General features: G+C 34.9%; 1 non-coding gene across 1 annotated transcript; it reads right to left on the bottom strand.

The window, feature by feature from the left end:
• Positions 1-1,291: 1,291 nt before the first annotated feature.
• Positions 1,292-1,399, bottom strand: LOC111720730. Its single transcript, XR_002770295.1, has one exon. It is a non-coding gene; the product is annotated as a U6 spliceosomal RNA (small nuclear RNA).
• Positions 1,400-23,544: the final 22,145 nt, after the last annotated feature.

Below are 23,544 nucleotides of genomic sequence, written 5' to 3'. Positions count from 1 at the left end.
ATCATGTCTAAAGATTATTTTTGCTATATTGCCTCTTTACAATGTCTATTCTGGATCCCCTGGAATCATGAGTATTTATTACATTGTTCAGAGTTTGTATGTCTTTCATAATTTTTAAATATTTACATTGATATTACAGTATAAATTGTTTTCCTTTGTTTCTAGGACGTTTTCTAATATCCTAATCTATAGCATATATGAAGCAGAAAATTTCAATGTATATATAGAGAAGAAGTGTGTCTTTACTGAAGATATATGCATTAACAGTAGCAAGAAATAAAAGCTAAGATGAGGACAAAAGAAATTTTCTTTAAAAAAATCTACAAATAGATTAAGGAATAGATATCTGAGAAAATAAAAATATAACATCCTAGGGACATATAGATTAGATAGCATTTTCTTCTTCAAATAACCATATATATACATAGGTATAGATATGTATGAGTATGTGGATCTTGGTGTATAAAACTATCTGCATGTCTCATAGAAGCATACCAGAAGTTCCCTGAAAACAGCAACTATTTGTCTTTCTGCTTTTATAGTGTTACCTTGAAATGTCTTGTACACTGAAGGTGACTATTAAATGCATGTTGTATATGACTAGAGACAAATAACCTGTGCTTGAATGGAAATATCACTGAACTTAAAGTCAAAAGACCAGGGATATATATTTTTCACTAACTATATGGTCTTGGGCAAGTATCTGAATTTATTTGAATCTTATTTTCTGTGTTTTATATCAAGGAGTGGTGATTTCGTTATATGGGAACTTCTGTTATGAAGAAATTTGATTGAGGTTCAGAGACATTAAGTGATTTCTCAAAGGTGATACAGCTAACAAGAATTAAAGACAGATTTTGAACTCATAACTTACTCTAGATTCAATCCTCTATCCACTATGCTGTGATGTTTACCATTTGTCTTTATATAAAAGACAGCAGCTTCTGCTTTGTCTCCCACACAGCACTTTTAGAATAAAAGATAATATACAGGAAAGTAACATCATTAGAAAGCATTAAAAGACTTCAGAGAGCCGGTAGCTCAAATGGCTTATTTTATAGCTTAGGAAATAGAGACCTAGAGAGGTGAAGGGATGAATAAACACATTCAAATGAATAAACCGCAAAGCCAGGATTCAAAACTAGCCTCTCGACTACCATCCATATGTTCTTCCTTTCTCTCTTATTTTATTTTTTTCTCAATCTCATGTAAAAAACGTTAACTTTGCTTTTTAAAAAATTTGAGTTACATATTCTCTTCCTCCCCTTTCCTTTCCTTGAGAAGGCAAGCAAAAAATGTGGAATGCTTCATGAATTTGCATGTCAAACTTGTAAAGGGGCAATGCTAATCTTTTTTGTATTGTTTCCAATTTTAGTACATGTGCTGCCGAAGTGAGCACTCCAGTAGACATCTTAAACTAAATATGTCCAAAATGGAACTCGTTATCTTTCCTCTTAAACCCAATTTCCCCCCACCCCACCCCTTTGCTACTATTATAAAGGGCACCATCATTCTCTTAGTCTCCCAGACTCACAACCCAGCTATCATCCTGAATTCTTACTATCTCTCACTCTCTCTCCCTTCCATATTCAACCAGTTGCCAAGGTTTATTGATTTCATCTCTGCAACATCTCTTGAAATATGCCCTGTTTTCTCCTCTGTCACTGATACCAGTTCATCACCTCATGCCTGAATTATTACAGTTCTTATCTGTCTTCCATTCAGACACCAAAATGATTTTCCTAAAATCAGGTTTGACCATGTCACACCCTTCCCCCATTCAATAAACTCCAGTGGCTTCCTATTGCCTCCAGGATATGTTGTCTGGCATTTGATACCCTTCATAATCTAGTCCATTCCTACCTTTCCAGTACTCTTACATCTTATTCGCTGACACATACTCCTTGATCTAGTGATAGTGGGCTCCTGGCCCACTGTTCATAAATGGAATACTGTGACTTGGGCATCTGGGAATTTTTTTTCTAGCTATCTTCCATACCTAGAAAGATATCTCTCCTCAAGTCCATCGATTGACTTCCTTGTCTTCCTTTAATTTTCTATTAAAATTCCTGTGTTTTACAAGAAGATTTTTCTTTTTTCTTAATTCCAGTACTTTGTTTATTTGTTTATGTTATATATATACATAGCTTGCTTTGCATGTATTTGTTTATATTTTGTCTCACTTTGTATGTTGTGAACTCCTTCAGGATAGAGACCATCTTCCCTTTTTTTAGGTCCTCAACATGAAGCACAAAGCCTAGCACAGAGTAGGTGTTAATAAATGTTCACTGATTGATTGATTGATATAGGCAATATAAAAACTTTTAACAATGTGTTTAACAGACTGGAACCAGTCACATAATGGTTATTCATTCTTAATTCTCTTTATTTTAGGACATTATCACTCTCCTGGAATCAGAAACCATAGCTTCTTCCACTTGGGAAAATTGCATCAGTGAAGTTTTTGATATGTGTCATGCTTGTACTTGCCCCCCATTATGCTTACAACTAGAGCTATGTTAAAATGGAATGATCTACCTTGCTGGACAATCAATTCTTCCTCAGGAGACTCAAGGCCCTTTTCTCAGATATGTGGCAGAGACATTTCTTGGTCAGATATAGGTTGGAGGAGATGAGCTCAGATTCTTTCCAATGCTGAGATTCAGTGATCAAATTCACCAGACAATTTTGAAGCCCTTTGTAAATATGGACTACGTTTTTCTTATTTCTACATCCCTTGCAATAGCTAGCATGGAGTAGGCATTCAATAAATACAGAATGCTATACTGGATTTTGTTTATATAGACTCAATAATCCAAACAAACCTCAGTTGGGGATAATTTGGATTCTTCATTTAACACAGATGCAGAGTTACTCATTCAATTAATAAATATTTATTGAAAGGGAGTTCTGATGAATGCTCGCTAATTCAAGGCATAGAAGAACACCAATTCTTTTGTGAAATAGATAATGGGACTGATGAACTAGACTGTGGGTAGATCAGTTCTGAGCTATTTTGACCAATTTCACCCTTGATTCTTATAATGATTTTTGACTCAGGACACATGTTGATTATTGATGACCAAAATACTGAGATGATTTTGACCATAGTTTAGTTATCCTTTATAAACACTTTGTTTCTCAGCTTAATACTTAGTAGCTATGGGTCCTTTCTTTCTCTGCCCTAGATTCCTTCTACTATAAACTGAGGTGATTGAACTAGAGGTTTTCTAAGGTCTCTTTCAGTTTGAAATCTATTATTCTGTGATCCCATGACTAACAATTGAAAGGACCTACTCCCTAAAATCTTTGAAAGTTTGTGCAGCTTATTTTTTTGTCACCGAATCTCAATATCCTAGTCCATAAAATAAGCAAATTGAACTAGATTATCTATAAAATACCTTAATTCTAAGAATAATAGCTGGCTAGCTTCACAAATATATCATTTGAGCCTTACAATAAGGCTTGGAGGCAAATATTATTATCTTCATATTACAGTTGAGGAAACTGAGTCAAAAAGAAGTTACCTAGGGTCACATAATTAGTAAGTGTCTAACTGTATTTTAACTTAGGTTTCCCTGATTCCATTGAGCCTTTAAGGCAGTTAAATATTTAAGTTGTTAAGGTTTTATTAAATTGTAACCTTCACAAGGGCAGGGTTGTATATTGTATATTGTATTGTACATGGTTCTCCTGTGAAATAAAAAAGAAATCCTCTACATATTAAATAATAACTTTCTTGGAAAAAAGATCCCATTTATAATGAGAGAATGGTCAGGTAGATAATGCATTGAATAGATTACAGGGCCTGGAGTAAGGGAAACTTAAGTATAAATCTGGTCATAGATGTTGCCCCAGGCAAGTTGCTTGTTTGCCACAATTTCTTCATCTGTAAAATGGGGTGGAGAAGAACATGGTAGGTCACTCCAGTATCTTTGTCAAGAAAACCCCAGAGAGGATCAAGAAGAGTCAGATATGACTGAAATGACTGAACAACAACAAAGTGAGAGAATCTGATTTTGAAAATTTCCAAAGAAGTGATTCAGAATCATAGAAAATCGTAGAATAAATCATAGAAACCTAGAAGTAGAAAGGACTTTGGAAGTCAATCAGTCAAGAAGCATTTAGTAACTATCATGTATGTTTTATGGCTGTAGGTGCTGAGGATAAAAACAAGTCAAATCATTTTATAGATAAGGAAATCAATCCTCTGAGTGAAGTTCTTGCCCAGGGTAACATGGCTAGTAAAGTATAGGATCATAGGAGCAAAGATTTGTAGAAGGGACCTTAGGGGTCATTGAATCCAATCCTTCCAATTCAAAGTTAAGGAAACTGGTGTCAAGAGACATTCAAGATCATGAAAAAAGTTCCATAGAGATCAAATGGGGAAGTCAGGATTTGAACCCAAATTCCACTGGCTCAAACTTAGTCTTTTTACTGAACCAAAGTGGACAGAACTGCAATTAGAGCACAGTTTCTTAATTATCACTTTTCTGAAACTTTAACCTTTATGGTTTCCTGAGACTACTTAATCATGTAACTGAAATTTCAGAACAAAACCAGAGAACATTCAGAGGAGAGTAATCTGGGTGATAAAAGGCCTCAAGTTCAAGCCAAATCAGTATCATAACTGATTATCATAACCTGTCTAAAATATTTTTCCCCAATCATACTCTAGTTTATTTGGAGTCAGAAAAATATAGATTTAAATAGTGCCTCAGATAATTATTAGCTAGATGATCTTGAACAAGTATTTTGACTTTTGTGCTCCACAGTTTCCTCATGTACAAAATGAGAAAGTCAGACTCAATGACTCCTAAATCCATTCCAGATTTAAACTGATATTTCCTTGATATATCTTTGTTGCTTTTTGGGTTCTTTTTCCTTTATCTTTTTTTTTTATCTTTTTCCTTTATTTGCATCTACAGATAGCCCATGAGTGAGAAGCATGTGAGAGTTTATGAACAGAGGGATGGGAATGAGCCCCCACTTGCCACACACTTCACTGCCATTTCCCTACAAGGATTCCTTTCCTTGGATTTGCTTGCCATGTGCTTTTCTGCTCCTCTCTGGAATTCTATGCTCGGGTTCCAATGCTTTCCAGAACTTTCACTCCCCTTGTGCATTTACTGTAAGCAAACATTTAAATTTGGGAGCTGAAAGGTTCCCCAAGTCAGATCAGCCTGTTTGCAATGAAGCATATCACTCAGGTGGATCACTTGGAGGGAACAGGAAGAAGCAGCAGTCTCTCCCTGGTGCATTTGAGCCAAGTTATGTTGGCTGGAGGAAATGTAGCATTCAGAACTCTCACTCCAGGGGGAAGCCCAGCAAGGAAATATCATTCCAAACATATAGCAGACATCTCTGCCCAGATTGACTGTGAAAAGCCTCTCTTTCATTGCAGCAACCCATGTAGGCTCTGAATTATTTTATTGAGATGCATTTAAAGCTTTCCTGTTAGAAAATGAAGAACTTATTAATTATTTTGAGTTTAAAATAATTAAATCAGGCTCTGTCAGGCTGACATGGTTTTGCTCTGCAGGCAACTAGAACCTTTCAGAGCTGTGAAGCATTTTTTTCTAGTCCCATATGCTTGGCTACAGGTGAGCCAGTTGGTAAATGTGTGACACCGTTTAATTACACTTCATCACAAGCTGGATCTTGTCTGATGGCTTACTTTATCATTTACTGCACAAATTTCATGCAAATCAAATGTTAGGGTGAACTTAAGGTCCTTGAAAGGTGGGACTCCTGAGTTTTCATTCTTCTACGTGGTGTTTTAGTGGGTTCAGACCTTGTTCCTTTCTGGCACTCCAAAGATACATGACACCTGATTCTGCTGGATGTCAAGAGTAAGGGAACAGCTAAAGGTGGCTACTGATACACAGGCAAGTCTTGGAACAGTGTTATGAAGCAGACCCCGAGAAAGAAATGGCAGATGGGCAGGGGGATGATCAGGAAGTTATATATGAACCAATACCATTTTCCTTGCTTACTTCCCTTCAATCTCTATTTCTCTATTTGCCCTTGCTATCAACTCTGCTGCCTTAAATAGATGTCCATTTACTCTAGACTGGAGATTGTACTAGCTATGGAGAGGAAAAATAGAAGTACTTAAAGGAATGAAAACAAACTTGTAGTTGAAAGCAATGTCAATGCAATTCATTTCAACAAACATTTCACTATTGACTATGGGCAAGTCACATGCCGGGCTTATTAAAAAACAATAACACAAAAACAACAGAGAAATAGTCCTTGCTTTCAAGGAACTTATATTATGTAATTAGATAAATAAAAAACAACTTCGAGAGGCAGAAAGCATTTACTGAGGGCATCACAAAAAACTTCAAACATAATTTGGAGCATAGCTGATGTTTAATAATTGTTTTGCAATTTGAAATTGAAAATAATCAAGGTGTAAGTCTCTAAAACTGCCAAAAGACTTCAAAGAATATATTTTGAAATGAATCCATTAATTTTGAAATTGAAAGCTCTTTCCCAACACTTGCTTCTTGAAGTATTCTCCCTAGCTCAATGAACTGCATTGGCTCTCTATTAGCCTCATAATTTTACACACACACACACACACTCCTTTGGCTAATTAAAGTCCTTCAAAAACTGAGCTCTTTTTCCTTTGTTACTAACTTCTATGACACAGCTAGCAAATTAATCATGGACTTAAAATAAAAATATTGGAGGAGGAGAAGTCACAAGAAAAAGGCAAAGTATAGGGAAATCATCTCAAACTCTATGGCTCATAGAGAACTATAAACCCAGAATTGTAAATCCCAGAATTTTAGAATTTCAGAATTTGAAGGAACATTGACTATTGACCCTGATCTGTAAATGAAAACTCTTTCTTCTACAAATAATACATCCACCAAATGGTCATCCACTCTGCCTGAATATGGGTTTTGGCACACCCAGAAAAAATGAACAAATTCTTGTGGAAAGGAACTATGTAGAATACTTCCAGTGAAGGACAGCTTTCTACCTCCCAAAGTGACCCGTCCTATCTTTGAACAGTTCTAATTGTTAGGAAAATTTTCCTCGCAATGAAGGTAAATTTATTTCTGTGATTTATGCCAGTTGCTTCTCATTCTGCCTTTTGGGTGCAAGTAGAACAGGTGCGATCCTTTTGTCCATGTGACAGCCCACCCAATACTTGAGGGCAGGGTTGTTTGCTTCCCTGATTCCCAGTTCACATCTTTCCTTTTCCAGGCTCAATATTCCTGGTTTCTTTGAATGATACTGATTTGGCTTGAACTCGAGGCCCTGTATCACCCCGATTGCTCTCCTTTGAGTGCTCTCTGGTTTTGTTTAGAAATTTCATTCAAACAATTAATGCCTAGATCCCCCACAACATCTGGTCCTATTTGTTTCCTGGAAACATCTCCAGACCCTTACTCACTTTAAAAATCTTCCTGAGTACAATCACTTATTCATCCTAACATACCTGAAAACTTCAGCTTCTTTCTCGATTTCCTCAAGTTAATAGCAGGATCCCAACACATCTTATATTTTCTGAAATGTTAAAAAGAAATTGACATTCAGACAGTCCATGTCTGCAGAGAACTGCCCTGTATATGCACCTGTCAAATTCAGCCCACCCTCTTCTGTTCAGAAGGTGGGCAGCCCAGCTATAGTTGTTGCTAAGCTAACCTTGGTTTACATCCTGAAACTCTTCAAAAGACATGGTTGTCTGGAGAGTGACATCTCTTTTTATGTTTATCTTGGGCAGGCTGACATTTAGTGTTCTACCTGCCTGCTCTATGGATATATGTATTCATGGCTTTCATAATTGCTACGTATTTGTACCGCTGAACTGTAGCTTTCCATCTCAGCCTGAGACTTGGAGAGCTCAAGGACAGCTTTGAATTGAACACATCATGTAATAGGCGAAAAATCAAGAGAAGGGGAAAAAAAAGACATGTAATTTCAGCGAGGGGGAAAATAGGCACTTGCAATGAAATTAAATGTTTGGTGGTTTTCATTTGGCCCCTAGTGGATAATTCTCATTGTCACATTGAATTGGTAGGCTTTGCTTAAGCAAGAGCCAGGACTGAATGGCCCTGGAGACAAAATTACCTCGTAGCTTTGGAAATGGAGTTTGCTTCAAGCCAAAATTGAGATGAATTTGTGGTGTATTGACAGAAAGCTTGGAAACATTTGCCCAGTTGGTACCAGGATTACAGATAAATACAGAAGCCAGATGCAGAAAATGAATCCTCTTCTCACCGATTAATTTTAAAAAAATGTCATTAAAATTTTTACCTAAGTTTTGTAACAAATGTGTTCTGGTCTTCTCTTTGCCGCCTTCTGAATGATGCCTTCTCACATAGGAGTAAGAGCACTGTTAATAGCAAGCCAGGTGTTTCCATTAGCCGGCAGAGCTGTCCTCGGGATGATGAGAAGGTTTCCACAAACATCCTGTACGTGGCAGTTTCCACAGCGGCTCTGTGATGTCTGTCATCTTTTTACCCCAATGAAAATGATGCCATTTGCTTGTGATTATAGACTCCTATTGATTTCCAATTTTCACCAGACATGTTCAAGTCCCTTGGGCTCTGGGCGCTTGTAGATTCTTATCAGTCTTGCAGTGAAGAAACAATGTGGTAATATAATTGGCACCATGTAGCAATAAGAGACTCCTGTTCTACTTTCAATTTGGTCCTTTATTGCAATTTCTTGACAGCGGAATTTTTTTTTTTTTTTTTTTTTTTTTAGTGCTAATGGGCTCTAAGAAGGTTCTCAAGAATGAAGCTAAACTTTTCAAAGGAGCAGGTGTCTCTGTGCCTTTCAAAAATCAACATAATACAAGGCGAGATCCCACTGTGCAACTATTCCCCACCTTACCCCCCTTTACTGTAGGACAGCAGCTTCTCTCTCCATGTTGAGGAATGTTTTGTATTGCCAGGGCAGCTGCCAACTCCAGCACTGTTTAATATAGTGAACTGTGTGCAGCCCAGGAATGTTTATTTTAAGTATCAAAGTGCCACACAAATAGTTCTGAGTTAGCTTCAAAAAGTCATTTTTATAAAGCTGATGCCACAAGATCTCCTATGCAAAATTGTCATCCCCGCCCCCCCCCCCCCCTTTATGCCCAAAACAGCTTAACAATACTTTCACTTGATCAGGAGTAATCATAATGAGAATAACAATAGCACATACCATTTCCGTAACAAATTAAGCTTTGCAACTTATTTTCTGTGTTATCTCCCATGATTCTGAGAGGGTAGATGTTCTTGTTATCAGCATATTTTTTATACATAAGGAAATATTGGGAGACAGAGGTTGAGTGTCTTGCCCAAAGTCACCCAGCTAGTCAACCACAGATCTTCCTGTCTTCACCTCCAACACTGTGCTGCCTTTCCCTTACTAATATTATCCTAGATCTTAATCTGCCTTTCCCCTACTAATATTATCCTAAATCTTAATCTACCATCTCAGTTCATAAGACCTAATGTGTGGGAATTATAAAAATCAATCAATCAAGAGTCTGAAGAAAACAAACTGGCTATATTTCAATTCATTTCAAGTGAAAAAATATTAAATACCTACTGTGTGCTAAGTGGAAGCAATCTGGGGCAATAGATGCTAGAGCTAGTTTGGAAGTCTGAAGGAAGATGTGGGTACATGTCCCCTTCTTGGCATCTGCCAACTGCATGACATTGCACTACTCAAGATCTCAATGCTTCCAAATGACTCTCCAAGACTCCAGTTTATAGCTATATATTCCTGGATGACAGGAACTGTCCAGCTTTTGTTTTTGTGTCTCCAGAGTCTAGCACAATGACTGGTATGGAATTGTAGGCTTTTGATAAATACATTGAATTGAAATGACTTTCTACACTAGGAGTTCCCCTCATTAGTAATATCACAGATTAAAACTAAATACAAAACCCAAAAAAATAGAGAAAACAGCCTTGCTGAGTGTAGGGGACAGAAAAGACTCCCATGCAAATAGTCATGCTCTTGAGGATCTTCCCTTCCCTATTTCTAGGTCTTTTTGAAGAAAGGACATGTCTTTTAGACAAAAGAAATTGACCTTGATGAGAGATTATCATTTTTTTTCTTACTGTTTATTTTCTGTGGCTGTTCCAAAGCTACCAATTTTGCAAGTTCCTCTCCCAAGGGTATCTGATATTGACATGAATCTGCATTAGAATAGAGGACATTTTTTCTCTTCTGTTCTTTCATAAGTAAATGATCTGTTCAAAGGACATGTTCTTTTTAGAAGCAGCTGGGTGGAATCATGGATTGGATACTGGACCTGAATCAGAAAGAAATGAGTTTAAATCTGGCCTTATTTATTAACAAGTTTTTTATTCTCTATCTGCCTCAGTTTTCTCAACTGTAAAATGGGGATAATAATAAAGCATCTATCTCCCAGGATTGTTTTGAGGATTAAATGAATTAATATTTATAAAGTGCTTAGGACAGTGTTTGGAACATTGTGGACATTTAATGAATGTTTTTTTCTTCTTCCTTTTTCATTATATCTGTAAAATGGGAATAATAATTATACCTGCCTCCTGGGGTTATTTTGATGAGCTGATTATGTAATGTGTTTATAAACCTTAAAGTGTCATATAAGCATGACTTAATGCTTCCTTCCCTCCCCACTCCATATCTAAATAGAAAAATCCTTGAAAAGAATTCTCTTAACTTATTTTATGTTATAGATTCCTCTGGCAGTCTGGTGAAACTGGTGAATAGACCTTTTCTCAGAAGACTATTTTATTTATATATATTTTTCCTCGGTTACATTTAAAGCAATTTTAAAAAACAATTTTTAAAAAGATTTTTGAGTTTTAGGTTCTGTCCCTTATCCCCACCCATAATTAAAAAAACACAAGTGAAGTCATGCAAAACATTTCCATAAAAGTCAAATTGTGAAAGAAAACATAGTATCTCCCACTCTAATGGAAAAAAAAAAAAACCCTGAAGAAAAATTAATTTAAAAAGAAAGAGAGAGAGTGAGAAATAGAGAATGCTCCAGATCTATATTCAAACAATTCCTTCTCTGGGTATGTATAGGATTTTTCATCAGAAGTCCTTCAGAGTAGGTGTGGATAATTGTAGTACTGAGAATAACAAAGTTGTTTAAAGTTGGTCATCCCAGAACACTGCTATTACTTTGTATACAGTATATTTCACTTTGTTCTTGGGACTTTCTAGGTTTTTAATTTTTTTTTCCTGAAAGCATCTGGCTCATCAAGTTGTAGAGAACAATAGGGAACAATTCTATAGAGAAACTTGCTTCAAAAACCTTTTTACAACTAGTATTAATAATTTTATTTCCCCATTTATTCTCTTTCCTTTCACCTTGTCCTTCCTCAAAAGTGTTTTGCTACTGACCACTCTGTCCCCCAATATGCCGTCTCTTTTATCACCCTCCTCCACTTCCCATATCCCTCTCCTATTTTCCTGAAAGGTAAGATATATTTTTATATCCCTATTGCGTATGTATATTATTTTCTATTTGAGACAATTCTGATGAGAATAAGGGTCACTCGCTCCTCCTTCCTTCCCCCTCTTTTCCTCCACTGTAAAAGCTTTTTCTTGACTCAGAAGAATGTTTTTAAACATGTAAAAATACATTTCATAGGATTTCTAAAAAAAAAATTCTATTTAAACACAGTTGTCAAAATATAGGTTAAGAACCGATGTTCTAAAAGAACTCCTCCTCCCAAACAGAAACTTCAGTATTTATATATATTCTGATCTTTTAAAAAAATAAAATAAAATAAAAAATAACAATATAACAAAAAAAAAAAAAAAAAGAAAACTCCAAACCTCTGGGTTTTAGTACAGTGGGACATTAGTGAGATGATGTATTCAGTTCTGCATGTAGTCTTTATTTTTTACCTTCTGATCATTCTACTGAGAACTAGATTTTACTGGAGTCCCTAAGGTAATGGGGCCTGGTGACTAATCCACTGAGCCATGCAAACCCCATCTGCTACTCACTTTGACATTTTAATAATATCCCATTTGAACCTTTGTTCAGTTTTGCTTTGTGTGTTGCATCTTTGTCTTAACATTACAGCTGAAATAATTTACAATAATGAAGACTATCAAATATCACTAATTAAAACATGCAGAGCAGTTTCAAACATTTAGACTTCCTGCACTTTATATCAGGAAACAAACCCATTCAAATTTGCCAGTGGATCTCCAAACTACCTTTTCACTCTGATTTTTCGGCCAGGTGTCTTGGATAAAGAACTGCATAAAAATCATGAAACAAAGGCCATTCTCTGTTTCATCTCTACCCTGCCTAACCCCCAAGATTGTGCTTACACATATGAAGAAATTCAAAATGATATTTTTGCTAAACTTATTAAATAGAAGATTCCAGGACAAGATGAAACAGAATAAAATGTTGCTAATGACAGAAGTGATGGGGAATACTGACTTAGTTTCTTCTATAAATGTGTGATTTCCTTAAATGAAGATAAATGATCTAATATTTACATACATAAATTGTACATATTCTGAAGGCTTTTAACATACTGTACATGTTACCCTCTGGGACTCTGTTGTATTCAACATATGTCACAGTCAAGGGCTTATTAGTTGTTATTGATTGATTTATAAAGCTTTTTTTTTTTTTTTTTTTTTTTTTTACTGATATGAAGGGGTTGTGAAATGTAATGGGGGAAACAACAAAGAACCATGTTGAAATTGTTTTTGTTTTTGTTTTTAACTGGATGACCTACGGGACCATACTTTGATAGGAATATTTAGTGGAACCTCAGAGTGAGGTTAAGTAGACAGAAATCCTATAACCTACCTATATTTTTTAGTATGGACAGATTGTCAGGTCAAAAGCAGAAATTTAAGCCTAAGCCATACTGTAAAGAAGTGTTCAAATGCAAATATCAAAAGGGTTTTTGTTTTATTTTGTTCTTTTAAGATAATGTGTACCTTTCCTATCCCTCTTACCTCTCTGAGAAGCTTTGCAAGAATTCTAGGAGAATTTGAATAGAACTTTTCTTGGCAGGGCTGTGCCCTATGGCCCATATCTGTCCATAAACCCAATCCTGGCATAGCTGATTAGTTCATTTCTGACATCTTCCCTGTCAACCCTGATGGCTATGACCTTAATTATTGCACAGTGATTTGAATTAGTCATTAAAGGGCCAAAGCACAAATATCCACTGTGCCGTTGCCCTTTCTGCTTTGCATGGGCATGTGTGTCTTCTATAGGTTAAATGAATTGGAGAATTAAGCTATTATTCAGTTGATTTGATCACTAAAGACAGCTCACCTAGAAAATTCAAAGTGGAAACTACATGTCTCTTGGACTCCCACTTTATCCCTCCACCATCCATTTTCTCCCCAGCCACCTTGCTTCAGGGAGCAGACACCATGCCACAGAGGATTTAACCCTTTAACTACTTTTAGCATTAGGTATAGCACATAGTAAATGCTTAATAAATGCTTATTAATTTGTTGGCACTGGAAACTCCCACCTTGGAATCACACAGTTTGGACAACTCAGTAGTCTCCTCCAGCCATTTCCTTCATGTTTCTCAGCAATCAGCTGGCCATCTCCTTTTTACCTCTGTGAGTGTACCCTCTTTCATATTCTTATACCATCATAAAACCAGTTTTGATATTGCTTCCAGAAAGAGTGGGCTATAGTTGCCATCTTTGTCATTTTCATAATCAAAATTTGCCTTCCTGGCCACTGATCTCCTTCCCCACCCCCCTCTCTCTATATATACCCCCTTTCCCTTAAGCATATAAAGTTCTTGAGAGTAAGGACTGTCTTTGCTTTCGTATTTGTTTCCTCATTGTTTAATTTGGTTCTCAGCATGTGTAAAGCATCCTTCCATTCAGTCTTCTCTCCTTCCTTTCCTCCTTCCTGCTCTTTCTTCCTTTTTTCCTCCCTCCCTCTCTCTGTCCCTCTCTCTGTCTCTCTCTTCTTTCTTTCTTTTCTTCCTTCCTTTCTTCCTTCCTTCCTTCCTTCTTTTCTCTCACTTTCTTTCTCTCTCTTTCTTTCTTCCTCCCTTTTTTCCTATCTCTCTCTTACTCTCTTTTCTTTTTCTTTCTTTCTTTCTTTCTTTCTTTCTTTCTTTCTTTCTTTCTTTCTTTCTTTCTTTCTTTCTTTCTTTCTTTCTTTCTTTCTTTCTTTCTCCTATTTTCCCTTTCTCTTCCTTTCCTTCTTTTTTTTTTTCAGTAGTTGTAACTTCTATTTAGGTCTGATTATCTGAAGTCTAATGATAGTTGGTATCAAAATGATAAAATCTTTTGAGTGCTCAGAACATTAATAACTAATATTGACATGATGTACAAGTACATAGTAACAATAACAACATGCAAATGAAAAATTCACTTAAAGTAAGCTGTCTCTGAGTAACTGAAAAAAAATAATAAAGCTTTGGGAGAACTGGAAATAATAAGTTGGGAGTATGATATTAGAATGTTGTATACTTTGTCACTATATTCTCACACAGAATCATTCTATTGACCTTCTTTGCTAAATTGTTATTATTCTTTTTTTTTTTTTTTACAGGGGATGGTTTAATTCTGAAGTGGGGGGTTTGTGGTGGCTGTGGTGGATATATCTAGAAATGATAATAATATGAAAACAAGAGACTTCAATAAAATTTATTTTTAAAACTTTTTTTTTAAATAAAAAAGACTATCAAGAGAAGAAATGCAAAAGAATTTAAGAATTGTTAATAGAACACAGAAAGACAAACTGGGCTATAGAAAATCATAACATTTGAATTCAATGAGATATAACTGAGTATATATCTGAAAATATTGGTAAGCAGATCTGAATTTTTTATGAGTAGAATGCAAGTGATAATTAAAACCATGTAATTCAACAATCACATCAGTAGGCACTCCTGTCTGTAATAGGTGATAACCAGTAACCCTGAGATAAGATCAGAAATAAGATTGTGAGGCTAGGATAACTTCATCAAGTAAAATAACAGTCATTATTAGAAGCCAAACTAAAAGGTGATTTGCATGTAACGCCCTGAAATTCTGGGAGGGCTGATAGGAAAATATCTGATCAAAATGATAGCTTTTTTTGAGAGAGATTTGCTAAGAATAGATGAGAAACAATTCAAACTTGTTTTCAAACACTCTCTAAGAATTTGCCACAGTATTATTTTTGAATAACCAGCTGAAAAATCTTGATCAAAAGGTAGGGGGAACAGCGGTCTTAAGTCATTGATCTGAAGGCCCATACTAATCAGAATTTGAACATTTAATTATAGTGATTTGGAGAAAAAGAGTGAAAACAGATTAACCCAATGACATTAAATTTAAAGTCCAGAGAAGATTTTTTATTTTCTTTTTATATAACAGAGGTGAGCAAAGAAAGATTAAAATCAGAAAGAACACTGAAATCAGTAAAGATTCAATATTATTAGTTACAGAATGAGGAAGGAAAAAGAAAGATGTCTATGAAGAAAAACCCAAAGGAACCAGGGTCAGAAAGACAAGTAGTCAGTCTGACCTCTGTGATAAGAGCACAGAAAGCATCCTCTGGGACCAGGGGAAAAGAACAAAATGAAAAAGATGAAAAAGACAAGGAGACATAAATGTAACCCGAGAATCAGAGCAGGAGAAATTATCTTGAGTTCCATCAGTTTATCTTAACAAAAAAAGTCTTGAATTCACTAGGCAAGGACACTGGTAGGAGGAATAACATATTGCTGTCTAAATCAGAAAGATGGCACAGTCTTAACAAAAAGTTGAAAAGGGGGCTATGAATTCTAATCCAATGAAAAAAAATAACTTAACTTTTCTCCTTGGTTGAAATACTTCTTTTAAAGCAAGAAGAGTTGTTGAGGAATATCAAAGTCAAAGGAAACTGTAGACTTTCAGCAACCGTTGAACAAATTCTTTTAGTACAGTATGATCCAGTTCTAGGTCAGCAGATCCAAAGATTTCCCAGGTGATGGCTGATTGTTAGGAACTAAGAGGAAACAGAACAAGCAAGAAACTGAATAAGTAAATTGATTTAGGTAAAATTGACCTTTCTATGAACAATTAATATTTATCCAATTGTTTAGATCTGATTTTATTTGTGTGAAAAATGTTTTGTAATTGTTTTCATATAATGTCTAGGTTTTTCTTAGCAGGTAGATCCACAAATATTTTCTATTGTCTGCAGTTATTTTAAACGGAATTTATTTTTCCATTTTTTCTGCTGAATTTTTTAATAATCTATAGCAATGTTGATGATTTGTATAAGTTTATTTTATATCTTACAACTTTGATAAAGTTAATTATTTCAACTAGTTTTTTTTTAAACTGATTATCTAGGATTCTCTAAGTATACCATTATATTGTCTGCAAAGAACAATAGTTTTATTTTCTACTGCTTATTCTGATTTTTTATTTTTTTTGTCATGTCTTATTGCTATAGCTAGCATTTCTAGAACAATTTTGAATAAAAGTGGTGATAATGGACATCCTTGCTTCAGTCCCGATCTTACAAGAAAGGCTTACAGCTTATCCTCCCTATAAAAATGCTTGCTGATGGTTCTAGAAAAATACAACTTATCATTTTCAGAAAAGCTCTATGTTTTCTATGCTTTCTGATGTTTATAATAGGAATGAGTCTTTTGTCAAAAGATTTTTCTGCATCTTTTGACATAATCATATGATTTTTGTTTGTTTTGTTATAGATATGATCAACTATGCTAATAGATTTCCTAATATTGAAGCAGCCCTGCATTCCTGATATAAATTTTGCGTGACTATAGTGTATGATTTTTGTGATATACTGTTGTAATCTCCTTGCTAATATTTTATTTAAGATTTCTGCATTGATATTCATTAGGAAAATTAGTCTATATAATTTTTGGTTTTGCTCTCTTTAGATTTCGGCAACATGTTTCAGTCATAAAAGAAATGTGGTAGAATTCTTCTTTTGACTATTTTCCCCAAATAGTTTATATAGTATTGGAATTATTTGTTCTTTAATTCTTTTGGGAAAAATTGAATGGGAATAGATCAGAGTGTACTTTTTTTCTTAGATGAACATAACACCTTTACAAAAATAGATCAGGAATTCAGGGACTGGATATAAAACAAACCCACATGAATCATCTGTCCCTGAAGGATTAAACTCAACTGTTTTGCCTCCTTCTGAATTTGTGTTTTGATCTTCCCTGTCACTATCATAATTTTCTGTGGTCAGGTTTTTTTTTTTTTTTTTTTATTGTTTGCTCATTTTTTCCAGCCCATTTCTTGCCTTTTAACTTTATGTTAAAGTTGGATTCTGCTGGGACACTCAAGCTCAACCCTTTTAAATGTCTGTTTTCAAAACTAGATCTGAGGGCTTATAGATTTTTGGTATTTCCAAGGTGACAAGAGGTTTGATCACTTTTCTCCTAATTTGCACTCTAGACTTTACCCAGAAAGGAACCTTGTTTCTCTGTAGTCATCACTGCTAGCACTCCTGGCTGGGACTATGACTAGGTCCTCCACTTTCCTGCAGCCATAATTGCTAGTGCTTTCCTCTGCTTTGGAATTGATAACAGGGTCCCGACTCCCCTGTGAGTGACCACAAGCAGTCCTCTCTGCTCTGGAGCAGTGACCAATACCCCTGCTCCTCTGGTTGCAAGTGCTATCATTCCTTTTGGCCTGAGGCTGCAACCCAGAAGTGCAATCTGTCAATGATGAAACAGTTCTGAATCCAGTGCTAGGAAAGCTGCAATCTCCTTTTGACCTGTTGAATTACTCCTAATACAAATATTAATATTTATTTTTTCTAGACCACTGATTTCAATAATTTGAGGAAATTCCAAGTAAGTAAACCCTCCCTCAGCCCCACCAAAAAACAGATCAGTAATTTTTTTTTCTGAAATTTATAGTTTTAGATTAGAGAAATAACTGGGAGCACTAAGATATGAAATTACTTGCTTTTCAGAGGTCATATTTGAACCCTTGGATTTTTAAAATCTAAGCTTGGCCCTTCCTTAGAAGAAAGCTTCAGTGATAATTGACTCAAATGAGGATTGACTTGATGTTTTTATTTCAAGATTGTACTCAGTTTCTAAGCTTTGGGACCATTTGTGAAATTATGGTTAATAGAAAATTCAGCATGAAGCAGCCTAATTCCTAATTTGTAACTATATCTATTTAACAATTCAATGTTCAACAATTTTTCTATCTATATCAGTGCATTTTATTTTCATAACAATCTATTAAAGTTAATATTATTTTCTGTTATAGATGAGGAAGATGACAAAGAAGTTATATGACTTGCCTAAGTTCACAAAGCTAGGAAGTAGGAAGGCAGAATTTAAAACTGTAACTTTTTTATAATGATAATGCTTATAAAATGTGTTAGTCCCTTCTCTACCCCCCAACATCAAACCGATTAGGAGCATTAATAAAGCAATGAGCTAAAAACCAAACAAGGAGCAAAAGCACAGGATAAATCTGCACTGACCAGTTGTTTTGGAATAGGACAAAACACACAAACTTTAAAGCCTGCATTAGGCTTATGTGAGCACAAAAGCAAGAGCTGATAGCAAACCATTCACTTTTTCTCCGTGCTTTAGGATCATGTCTCCTCTGCATGTCAGACTTATGGGCAAAATCAGGATTACTCAACAATCAGTTTGTAGTTTAAAGGGAGACAATTATAACTAGTGTTTGAGGATGAGGAATAAGGCCAGCCCAGGGTAAATATTCCAATTAGCGCAGTATGAACTAGATAAAATGTGCCCTTGAGGGCACAAAACTGGACAATATTTCAAAAATATATATATAGGAATTAGTCTGAAAATAATAATTGGAAAGAAACTGGCATATAAGTACCACCACATGCCCCCCAGTGAATAAAGAGAACAACTTGATGTGTCTTTCATGTAGAAGAAGGTTTCAGTGATAATTGACTCAAATGAGAATCGACTTAATATTGTTTTTATTTCAAGACTGTCTTCAGTTCCTTAGCTTTGGGACCATTCATGATATTATAGATAATAGAAAATTCAACATGAGATGGCCTACTTCCCAATTTGTAGTTATATCCATTCAGCAATCAAAACTTGATAGAATGTTTGAATGTGGTATGTCATACCTTGGAATAGCAGGATTCAAGCTGAACAGAAGCTTCTCAAAGGCTAGGGTGATTCTGTTTTGATTTATCTTTTATGCTATTATATTGTATTAATATTAATGATTGGAAGCAACTCTGGACCAGCAAAAGACTAAAAAATACCCATCACTACCTTTAGAAAATAATCACCAGTGCAATTCCAAATGAGTAAACTCCCCCTCTCCCCAACCAAAATCAGATCAAAAATTACTCTGAAATTTGCAATTTTAGAAGAAAGAAATATCCATGTGGGCATTGAGATTAAGTGACTTGTTTGTCAAAGGTCACATTTGAACCTTGGACTTTCTAGGGCATTATGCCAACTAGCTCAAGGTCTCGAACATAGTAAGAAAATTAATTATTTTTGGGGGGATAATCACTAACTACATAGGAAGTGCTCAGTTAATATTTGCTGACTCGAACTGTTGATTTGAAAGAGTTAAGTTTTGTATTAAGAACATAATAAATTCTAGAGATAAGGACCAAATTATTTTTACATGGTCTCTAGATTTTTTTTTGCTATCAAGTACTTGTTGCCTACTTTTTGCTCTATGTAGTTCAGCATATAGAAAAGTATTGGGCTGAATCTGGAGGCGAAGAAAGAGGGATCAATGTCACCTCTGATGCTTAATATCTCTGACCTTGGGCAGCCTCCTCAGACCTCAGTTTCCTCATGAGTAAGATGAGTGAGTTAGATCACATATACTCTGAGGTCTCTTCCATCTCTATTTCTATGATTCTCTGATCTTATGTACTATGGAAGATTAAAAAAATGAAAATGGAATTGCTCCCCTTTGAGAACTTAGAATTTAGCTGGAGAGAAAGTTTATAAAGCTACATTTAATACTAGAATAATAGAATTGCAAAGACATTATAAAATCCTTAAGACTTTATTATAAGTTTTATAAAATAGTGTAAGTATAATCCCTTATTTAGTACAACAATCCCCCCAAGTGGTGTGGTAATAATAGATTATACTTGAATATTGTGAACATTCAAAAATCTTCTTTAATATTAGTGTCTTTTTTTCTGAGATTACCTCCAAATTATCCTGTATTAATCCTGTTTGTACAAAGTAATTATCAGCATGCATATACTATATGTATGCATGTACATATATGTATGTATTAGATACCTACATATGTATGTTTTTGTGTGTGTATATGTGTATCTGTATTTAGAAACATATGCACATGTTATTTTTCTTTTTTAATTTCTTAAAAAAATTTACATTATACATGTACATTCATTTTTTATGCATTTTCATGAGTTATGCCGGGAAAGAAAAATCAGAGCAAAAGGAAAAAAAATGAGAAAAAAAATCAGAAGAAAAAAAAGGGGAAAATAGTATGCATTGATCCACATTCAGTTCTCTCTCTCTGGAAGCAAATGGCATTTTCCTTGCAAAGTTTATTGTAATTGCCTTGGATCACTGAATTCTGAGAAGAAGCAACTCTATCGTAGTTGAATTATCATACAATCTTGTTCCTGTGTACAATATTTTCCTGGTTCTGCTTGCTTCACTCAGCATCAGTTCATCTAAATCTTTCCAGGCTTTTCTAAAATCAGCCTGCTCATCATTTTTCATAAACAATTTTTTCCATTACTTTTATATATATCTTCAGTATAAGGTTTGCAAAAAGGCTTTACAAATATTATCTCATTTGTTCCTCACAATTACCCTGGCAAGTAGGTGCTATTATAATCCTCATTGGTAAAATGGGGAAATTGAGGCTGAATAAGGTTAGTGACTTGTGAAGGATCACACAACTAGGAAGTACCCAATGCAGATATGCACAAAAATCTTCTAGCTTTAGGTCTACCTGTATCCACTGTGCCACCTGATTATCTCATATGCACATGGCTGTTTCTTTATTGTCTCTCCATCAGATTGTGAACACTCCGGAGGCAGGCTGTTTTCGTTTTTTGTTTTTTGTTTTTTTAATTTTTTTTTTGTAATTTTTTTCCCCAGCACTTGTTGACTTGGGAAAAAGTTGGAAATCTGCTAACTTCCAAGATAGCCTGTTCCATTTTTTTTTCAGACAACTATGATAGTTCTTTCTATTGAGCTAAAACCTATCTCCTTGTAATTTTGAGCCATTATTCCTAGTTTTGCCATATGGAGCCTTATAGTATAAGTTTAATATTTCTTCCATAGTCTTTCACATAGCTCACATGGTTCTCCTAAATCTTCCTCTTGAGTAAACACCTCTGACTCCGTTAGATTTTCATGTAACTTTCAACTATCCTGGTCTTTTTGAACAAGTTTTTCTTCAAATACCCTGCTAAGAACTAAGCCCAAGACTTCCTATATAAATCCCTATAGGGATCATTATTGTCATTTTTTTCTAAGCACTATACTTTTGTGAATAAAGCCCAAGACCACATTAACTTTTTTTTCCTCACTGCAATGATATTGTTGACTTCTATTGAACTTGTAGTCAACTAAACACACCTCATATAATTTTTCACATGAATTGTTAGCAAGCCACACCTCCTTTATTCCACAGTTACAGTATAAAGATTTTTTTTAACCTTTACAATTTAAAAAATATATTCATATCATATCTTTTCCTAACATTTTGGATATTTGCTTCAAGATCTAATATATTACTTTTTACAGCTAGGTTTGTGTCATTTAAAATTTTGTCTTATGCATTATGTATCTTTATAGAACTACATTTTCAATTCCCAGTATAAATTATAAATATTATAAATTCACTTTTCATGATGATGGGATCTTAGGGCTAGATCTGTGACTTCATTCATGTAGGGAACTCTAAATTAGGAAACTACCAATATAGATCATCAACTGGCCTGCAATTTCTGGTTTTACAGAGCTGCTTGAGGAGCTGAGAAACTAAGTCATTTATGCAATCAATAAGTATTTATTAAATGCCTACCATGTGCCAAATATTATAATACAAATAGGAGAATCAAAGTTAAAAATGAAATAATCCTTGACTGCAAGATACTTACTTTTGGGGAAGAGAAGTAAAGTAGGGATGGACTATTTGAGCAATTTTATTTTTCAGAATCTTAATTTTAATTTTTTTAGTTATTCTGAATGTGATAAACCATTCACAAACATGAAGAATTCCATATACAAAGAACAACAAAAAAAGTACTCCATATAAAACTTCTTGCCTACAAGGAGATTATATTTTAATGGAGGAGAAGACGTGTAAATTGAGTTCAAATCAGAACATCATCTGAGATATTATTCCAACCTCTATTGGTACTAGCAGACTGGAACCTCAGAGGGCAGAGGCTACATCTCCTCAGAAGAACAGGGAGGAGGTGAGGGTTGTTTTCTCTAATCTTAAAGTTAATGACCCTTAACAGGTGTATCCTTCTACAAATTACCAGACTAAATCAATTAGCCAGACAGACCTCATTAAATTTTGAAAATAAGTTTTTCCTACAGTGGCAAAATTAATACAGAACATTCCCCAAAAGACTGAGACAGACTCTCCTATCAGTACATATACAATCCATTTGAAAGTGGACTCAATATTAGACACATATGGCAAAAGAATAACCCACAGTTTTAATTGGTGAATTTTCTTTCTTTCTTTTTTTTTTTTTTGTGTGTGTGTTCAAGCATCCTACATTGGATAAGATTGGGGTCCTTGTAGAGCTTTGAATTTACATTTCATCATTGTATCCAGTCTATCCTTGGTTCTCAATGTGAACATTAACAACAATGGTTATTGTACTGAGAAGCTGCCATGAAATTGGGAAAAAAGTTTCTAAATCCTCTGCTCTGAAGTTCACAAAGTGGCAAAGGCAGGGGAGATTAGTGGAAGCCAAGCCTGAGGCTAGGGCTTTTTTCCTCATCAGTAAGTGCTTCTTTGGGGTTGAGCCAGGAGACCCCACTCTAAACTACCAAATGCTGGAATTTCTAAGGCTTGGAACTAGTTTTCTATTTTATAACCAATACATAGAGAGTGACTAAGTTCGTTTAACTAATCAGTACACACTTTTTTTGTCACTCCGTTTCAACTAGTGGCTTTCAAGAATATTTAAATTGATTAAGAATTTTTGTACTTAATCTGTAATCTGTAATTTGGATATAGTTTAGTCTATTTATAGGGCAAGAATATCCAGATAAGTCTCTGAGGACAGATATACTTTCTGGTTTTCCCAAGTTTCACATCTTTTCCCTGCCATACTGATCTACTGTCAGTGTTCTTTAAAAGATCATGGGGGAATAGGGAAGTGCTAGAATATAGGAGAAAATTTTATATCTCCAGTTTTCAAAAGCTAGAAAAGAATGGAATCTACACATTATAGGTGAGTAAATTTAACTTTGAATTTTAGAAAAAGTATAGGGCATATTATTAAAAGAATGGCTAGTGTGCAACTAGAAAAAGAAGCAGTGATCACAAAAAAGTCAACATGGTATCATCAAGAATAGATCACACTAGTCTAATCTCATCAGCTTTTTTTTTTTT

This window comes from Sarcophilus harrisii, chromosome 4 (genome assembly GCF_902635505.1).
Source record: "Sarcophilus harrisii chromosome 4, mSarHar1.11, whole genome shotgun sequence".
NCBI classification, from domain to species: Eukaryota; Metazoa; Chordata; class Mammalia; order Dasyuromorphia; family Dasyuridae; genus Sarcophilus; species Sarcophilus harrisii.
Note: the sequence above shows the minus strand (reverse complement) of the source record. Positions and strands in the feature narration are given on the sequence as shown.